We start from the raw sequence: 8,700 nt of genomic DNA on the forward strand, positions 1-8,700 counted from the left end.
GGGGGGAGGGAGGGAAACAAAAAAACAGCAAAGGAAATGAGAGCAAAAGACCTTATTGGCCCAGCACTGACTCATCATTCATGGTCTTTGGCCTTCTTTTCACTTCTTGACTACTTTTTATCATTCAAAACACAGAGGCATTAACGCATTCTAGATTTTGTACATTTCAGGAAACTGGACTTTTTAATTATTCAGATTTACACATATAAACAGGGCACAAGGGATAAGAAAATTCCAATTATTGAGCAAGAAGAAAGGGAATTTTGATAGCAAAATTTCAAAGGGAAGCCCAAGTATAAACCCAAGTATAGTTGGAAGACCAGAGAGCCCTCTCCCATCTGACTAAATCTCATCCAATGTTGCGGGAATGATTCTGCCTGTAGAGCAAACCCCAGGGTAAGATTAAATAACTTCACTGCCTGACGGAGACTAGGCGTACATGCACAGTCACAAAAATATAAAACTGATTTTGAACCCCTGCCCCACCCCAATCCCCATATCCTCTATTAAGTTAGCTTTATACAGGAAGGTTATGGGCGCCGAGTGAGATTCATTTACTGAGTTAAAAAAATGCAAGAATAACTCCTATAAATTAAATTTACTAATATTACGGAGGTAAAATAATCTATCTTCCTACCTGGATAAAAATCAATAAAGTGCCAAGTAAGATCTTTTTTAAAGATAAATATTTTAATTCATTGTTGAGGTGGCAAGAAAAAAATCCTCAGAGATCAAAACTAGTAAAAGTAGAACTCTTCTCAGTTAAGGACGAGCTATTAAAAATAACCAAGCCTGTTTTGAGACACACCTAAAGAGACCTTTTAGAAATCAATACGTAATTGTTGAAAGGTAAAGTTAACTGGGTTGTTTACTAACAAATTAATTGCAAACACAACTAAGCAATCAATGAACTGAAAGTAAAGCTGAAGAAGGGTTTTCCTAAAGGCAGAGAGAAAAAGCCACAGCAGATAAGGATAAAAAAATGAAAAAAGAGTAATTTGAATAAGAAGATTTTTATCTTATTTGAATTCCAGATGAGGAAAGAGAGACTAAAAGAGAATGAAAGAGACAATGAAAAATAATTCAAGAATTAGTTTTAAAAAGACATTGATAGGGGCGCCTGGGTGGCTCAGTCGTTAAGCGTCTGCCTTTGGCTCAGGGCGTGATCCCAGAGTCTGGGGATCAAGCCCCACATTGGGCTCCCTGCTCTGCTGGGAGCCTGCTTCTTCCTCTCCCACTCCCCCTGCTTGTGTTCCCTCTCTGCTGGCTGTTTCTCTCTGTCGAATAAAATCATAAAAAAAAAAAAAAAAGACATTGATAGCATTAACAAAAGCTCAACAAATCACTATTAGGCATACTAAAAGCAAATACCCTCACCCCTACCACCACCAATGGAAATACCCAGGAAGATCAGTCATCTCAGGTTACAAAACCCAAAGAGGAGATGTGAGTAGCAGCTAGTAATTTCAAAGAGATGATTTATTTTAAAAAATAATATGTACATTAACAGCAAGAGTTTCACACAGGAATATGGAAGCCGGAAAAAGGGAATCTTTTCTCAATGTGCTAATTAAAAAAACTATGCCAGCCAGAAATCACTATAGCTACCCTTGCTCCGTGTTTCCACTCGCAAGAAGTATCCTCTTCCATTCCTTCCCTTTGAACCTGTGACCTTCAAGCTGAAATGAGTCTTTGTAGGCAGCTTGGAGCTGGATTTTGGGTTATTTCTTTGTTTGTTTGTTTGTTTGTTTGTTTGTTTATTTATTTATTTATTTATTTATTTATTTCCAGCCAGCCACTCCATGCCTTGGTTGGATAACTTAATCCATTTAAATTTAAAGTAATTTTTGATAAGTAAGAACTTATTAACACAATCTTATTAGTTGTTTCCTAGCTATTTTACAGTACCGTTGCTCCTTTCTTCCTCTTTTGCTGTCTTTGTTGTGAATTGATAATTTTCCATAGCGATATACTTTGATTTCTCTTTCTTTTTGGTATATCAACTGTAGGTTTGTGTATTGGAAATTTTGCTGAGAGAGTAAACCTTAAACATTCTCAGCACACACACACACACACACACACACACACACACAGAGAAAAAGTGGTAGTAACGTGTGATGGTGGACGTGTTAACTAACCTGATGGTGGCGATTGTTTCACACAGTATCTGTAGGTCAAAACATCACACTGTGTGCTCTACCAGCATACAATTTCATTCGTCAAAAATACCCCCATAAGTTGAGAAAACCAATACACCAAGAATCTCCTTCTTTTTTTTAATACACCAGCCTGACATGTACACACAGTGAAATCATTTTTCAATGAAAAAGAAAAATGAAGATATGTTTAGGTTACCAAATGTTGAGCTAGCATTTACCAGCATTAGGTAATTACTGAGCTAGACCAGGCTCCTGGGTGGGCCTGAAGCCCTGGGGCATCATGGCTCTTGAGGGTCTGAAAAGAATTGTAACTTCTCTGTGACTGTGAACAAGGAATGGCAGATTAATGGAGCTGGGGGCAAAGCTGGCCGGCTGCACTGCATGTCCCCTGGTTAAAAATGGGACAGTCATTAAGAAGGCTGTGTACACGGTCTACGGGTGAAAACAGTTGCAGAAACGGAAACTGCTTTTACTCTGAGAGGCTAATTGTGAGAGTTGACAAATGCTGGAGACAGTAGTGGTCGAGCCGACACTAAGAACAGCCTATAAATGAATGCTGCTTTCATCAGACTTACCCAGATAAAGAGCTTAGGTACCAATCCTCCCAAAGTCCCCAAACCCAGTTGTGCCTGCTTGGGCTGTGTGAGGGCTCTACAGCAGAAAGAAATGGATTTTTGAACCAGACTGTGACAGAAATAGTAATCCTAAATTACCGGTTGACCTCTGCATTTCCCTGAACACAACAGAATCCACCATGATTAATTAGTACAGCGCAGAGAGGTCAGAGTATTTTTTAAAGATATTTTATCTATAAAATTTAAGTATTACATTTACAATTCTGGGGCTTTACATTTTGCAACCGTTACTGTTTTATAAAGATAAGTTCTATTAGAAAAGTGAAGATATGGGCTTTTGTGATAAGGTCAAAGGGGAAGTCTAAGGTATGGAATTGAAGGAGTAGACATGGCCTTTACTTACGTGGCAGTTATCAAAGTTAGAATTTGATTCAAACTGCACTCAGGGCTTTCTGGTCGTGACCAATACGTGGCACAATGCTTTGCACATCGCAGGCAATCAAAAAATATTGAGATGGTGGTTGATTCTCACAGGGATAGATCCCTCATAGGGATATATAAATAGTGAAAAACAAAAGATGTTATTTGATAAAATTTATAGAAATTTTAATTGAGGCACAAAGAATAATGTCTAGACATTTGTCATTAGTTCTGAATTGCTATTTTGTATGAGTCTTCTCTCCCCAAAGGTTGAGATTGGGGAAATGAAGTGAACCAGGCCCAATTGTAGGTTGGTTGTTCAGTATAATTTTATTTCAAAGTTATTTTGGTAAAATATGGACTGCTATTGACAATTTTTGAACTCTTATTTAACCTAGGATTTGCTATAACAGAATTGGCTGTTTTTTTGTTGTAAATGGAGAGCATATTAAGTACATGGACAGTACTTTACCTTTAAAATTCAACATGATTTTATTTAATAATGATTCAGTATACTACTCAAAATCTCTATTAGTGCATGTTACATTGAATATCCAAAAATTCTAAAATATCTCTGAATTATTAGTCAAGTACATATGCCAAAACAGTAAAAATTGTGGTACTTACATTTCTAAACGCCAGTAGTATTGCACAACATAGAAACTTTTCTTAAGCCATTTAGGAAATCACCAAATGGAAAACATATATTCCTTAGATTTTCTAGGAATTCCAGGAATTATTTCCAAAAAGAAATAAGTTTCCATTCTGTGATAACCCAAACAAAGAAATCGCTTGCTTTACAGAAGAGAATCACAAAACTTTTCTGTGTGTATTTTCAGCCAAACCTGTTGGCCCTTTTATAGCATCATTCCAACTGTGTCTACATAAAATCTAGTGAGGGAAAAAACTTGCTTTCATTGAGGATAAGAATTTTCTGCACTTTTGCTTTACTCTGAGCACACAGCTCTCAAAGAAGCAGTGGTCTTTGGTTAAAACAAACAAACAAAAACCAAAGAAAATATTCAGTGTCAGCTGACTAAGGTTCTTGATATAATACGATTCATATTGCTGCAAGATAGGATCACACAGCCAGTGGGTGTTAGTTAATTCTCTAAAGGGTGGTGTTTTATCAACAGAAGGTCAGGAGAGAGGAGGAGGGAGATGTTGCCTTGTTCAGTCCACGTTCACACATACGGAGAATGTTGTATTGCTGAAGCCACAGACACTTAATCATCATTAGCAACTTCAAGTACGTTTTTAAATGAAAAATCACCCCTGACATTGTTTCTCTAAAATAAGCTAACTCTATTATCTCCAGAATTAAGTCTCTTTCCCATCTCAGGCCCCTTCATGTTTGTCGTGTTTCTTTATTCCCACGGATACAGCTAAAGCTTCAGCACACATTTTTGGTGGTGATGCTGTTGACCTCACATATTGTGTCTGTAATTTCCACTCAATAATAGAATGTTTGCTTCTGTTTCTTTCCAAAATTGTCCAACTGCTGAGCTGGATTCGCATCATTAGGTCATCAAACTGCGACGTAGAATAAATAGCGGTGCTTCAGTTTCAACGGCAACCTAATTTTACAATTTTATTCCAAACCAGCTTGTCCTAGTTGTATCTTGATTGCTTTGTGAAATGTTGTGTTCATGCTCCATTAGACAAATGCCAACGCTATAATTCATCTAGCAGAGACGTGGAGGTGGGGAGTGCCGCCAAAAGGTGCTTCCCAGAAACGTACTATTCATATGAGTCTCGTTAATTGCCATGGAGGGGTTTTCTGCTGATCCCCTTGATAGTGTTTATACTGAAAGAGAGTTATTAAAATAAAAATGTTTTGCTCCTGGATCGCAGATAGGGGTTCCTTTTGCTACAAAACACAGCGCAATTGTCAATGGGGAGCATAAAAACAAGTGTGAAAATATACACATATATATACATATATATATGTATTTTGGACCAAGGGAAATAAAACGGTTAATTTAGTAGAACAGGAAACATATTTAAAGGGTATTAATTGCTTCTTAGAAATCTTCCATTTCTTTCAGTTGATTTATCTGAATATTGTCTATTTTAACACCCTTGAGCACTCACTAATATTTCCAAGGTATTTATTTTAATAAATGTCGAACAGTCTAAGTGTATGGACTTTGTTTGCCTATCACTTTAATCCTGTCTTAGAGGATATCATGTAATTTTTTTCATGTTTTACTATATTCAAATACCTCTTTCCAAAGTTCTATTTTGTTAAGTAACTAACCATTACCCAGGCTTGTACTTGATTTTCTAATTTCATATTTACATGGGATTTTTCCTTCTTTCCAAACCAACCATATGTCTCACTCTCTCATGAACCTATTTGTTGTTGTTAATGTGACATCATAGGAATTCAAGTAAATAAAGTAACTTCACCATTCATCTGACAATAAATACCATTTAATATTTATTTATAACCTATAAAATACTGTATTTCTGAGTGTGGATGTAGGCAAAAAGAAAACAAAAGTACCGATATGCTTCTTAAAATTATATACAATAGAAAAAGCAAGAAGTAAAAACGAAAAAGGTAAGATATTTTAGAAATCCCATATGAAAGGAAAATAAGGTACCATAGGAGTTCAAATACAGAGCTCCTACTTCACAGGAAGTTTAAGTACAGGTTGGCCTGGTGAATCAGAGTGTGACTGTAGAGATGTAGGGAGGGTATTCTAAGTGAAAACAATAGTATGAGCAAGAGTTCCAAGGCACAAAATCTTAGTTACCTAAATACCTATTAATAATTTCCATGATGCATACATGATTCAGCACATAGAAGAAAGAGTATTTAAGAAATGTTTATCAGGGGCGCCTGGGTGGCTCAGAGGATTAAGCCTCCAACTTTTGGTTTCAGCTCTGGTCGTGATCTCAGGGTCGTGGTATCCAGTCCCGAGTAGAGCCCCTTGTGGAGCCTTGTGTCAGGCTCCACGTTCAGCATGGAGTCTGCTTGTCCCTCTCCCTTCGGCTCATCCTCCCGCTTAGTCTCCCTCTGTCGCTTTCTCTCTCAAATAAAGAAAATGTTTATCAATTGTGTCAAATATTTCATTGATCGAGGATGATGAAGACAGAATGATTGGTGATGTGCATTTTAGCTATGGTACAGAGGGTACTTTGTGATTGAGGCTAAGGACAAAAATACCTTTATGTTTTTCCTTTATGTGCAGTCTGTCTTAATATATACCCAAGATATTTGTTCTACTATCTACTTTTCCTATCATGTACAACCTATAAGTATGCTTATGAGAAGAAATAGTATGCAAGATTTAAACACAGTTACAGAGAGCAAAAATATAGAGGGATCTTTGAAACAGTTGACAAAGACACCCCAGGCCACTTCCACGTTTCCTTCTTGGAGGTGAATTTACTCTGACTCAAAAAACCAAATGGTAAAAACACTGCACACAGTCTTTGTAGTCAAGGAGCCCAGTGTTTTCTTTTCTCCTTGTTGTGCTTGTTGCGTTGAGTCTGGACTGAGATTCAGAAGCTGCCCACGTTACTAAGTCAAATAGGAGCCTCTTCTGATACATGTCTTTTCATTTACCCACTTACTCAGTCACTCACTGACTCACTCATTCTTCCACTTAATTATTATTCACTCGTTCACAAGATTGTGCACCTACCCCCTTCCAGGAACCGAAATGAGGCAAGGAGAATACGACAGCAGCTAAAGATGGCCCTTGAGTTCACAAAGAGCAGAATCTCATGCAGACCACATTCACCTCACAGGACAAACAAGGTATTAAGGTGCTGGGAATAGATATTTGAGTTAATGATATTATTTATCTCCTCTTTTTTTCACCTGTTCATCCTTGGCCCTACCCGGTGTATGAGGGATACACCAGGAGTGACATAATGTTCTCTCTGATTCATTCATCGACTCTTCCTCTCTCATCTTTTTCATCCTACCCATTTCTACCTTGAATTTTCCGAAATTTAATTGTTAAAAATAAAAGGGCAGTATGCATTTTATAGACATATTATTGACCATGTTTTTACTCAGAATAATTTAGGATAGGGGGATTGTTGTAAGAACCTGGAAGATGTATACCATTTCTCATCCAATAAGGATCATAAATGATACTTTATATATTCCTTGTGAGGATTCAATCATTAGCACAACAACTAATATTTATTGTATGTATATTATTAATTGGCATACTTTTCTTCCATTTAATTTCCATAAGTACTCTATATAAATATATGTAGGGGGACATTTAAAATAGAAGAAATTGAGGTTCTAAGAATAATTAATAGAAAAATATGTTTAAATAGTTTTCTAAGATTGCCTCTTATTGGCTGTCATGTTAATTCTTTTCATTTTCTTCAAAACTGTAAGGTACCCACATATCACTGAGATGAACAGAGATTCTCGAGTGCCAGGGCATGCCTATCTCTGATATTTGCTTTATCTAAGGAAAATTGAACAGATTCAATACCACAAACTCACCTTTTAAAGGAAAACATTAACAGTCTATCAAGATATATCATATCTCTAGACCAATCTAAGGGTTTAGATCCCAGCAATAAGTTAGAAACTGAAAAACATAAGACTTTTTTAGGCTGGAAGCTTACAATGGAACGCATTACATCAGTAATACCATGCAGTAGATGGCCTCAAATTCTTCTCTGCTCCACAAGCCCAGAGGGGAAATAGAGTGATTTTCAATAATGCTGCAAAATAATGGACTCAATTCTCCCCTGCATCTCAGGGAATATGGGTTTTTTAAACACAAAGAAATGAATATCTGCCATTTTCATTCCCCTCCTTTATCCCACAATTGAGTCTTTCCAAAATTAGATTTAGGGAAAAAAACCCCGGTGATTCACACCAAACAGAACTATCCATTCTGTTGTAGTTTGCGTGTATCTTTGTAAAATGTAGTACTGGTACTTAAAAATCTACATGCAAATGTTGAATTAAAAAAAAACCTACATTGGAATAAATTTCAATAATAAATCAATAGTTAAAATATTTAATTTTAAAAGTGAAATCATCAAATCATTAAAAATATATATAAGGAAGATGGAGAAATAATTTAAAAACACGGCATACATTTTAATTTATGACATGTAACATTAAGAGGGTAATATCAACATTATTGATAGCAAAAGTTTATTGATCATTTCACATCTTCTAGCCAATATATTAATTACCTTCTCGTTGTATATCATTTGATTCTTGCATGAACTATATAATGTAGGTAATCATTATTATCCTTATTTTACAGATGAGGAAACCATGCTTGTAGTAATAGAATTAGAAATGGACTCTCTTGAACCTGTATCTGTTTCCAAAGTCTGGAAAGTTAAACACTACACAATAATGGGTTGGTACATCATGAGCGTGTGTGAGTGCGTGTGTGCACATGTGTGCACATGTGGAACATGGCTTCTCCAAGTGACTTCATCACTTGTACATAGATGTCCATAATATATAATTTTTGTATAAATGTCACATACATACACACACACACACACACATTGCTTATGGGAGTATAAATTGTTATGAT

This window comes from Ursus americanus, chromosome 19, assembly GCF_024610735.1.
Source record: "Ursus americanus isolate L20-20 chromosome 19, mUrsAme1.1.p, whole genome shotgun sequence".
NCBI classification, from domain to species: domain Eukaryota; kingdom Metazoa; phylum Chordata; class Mammalia; order Carnivora; family Ursidae; genus Ursus; species Ursus americanus.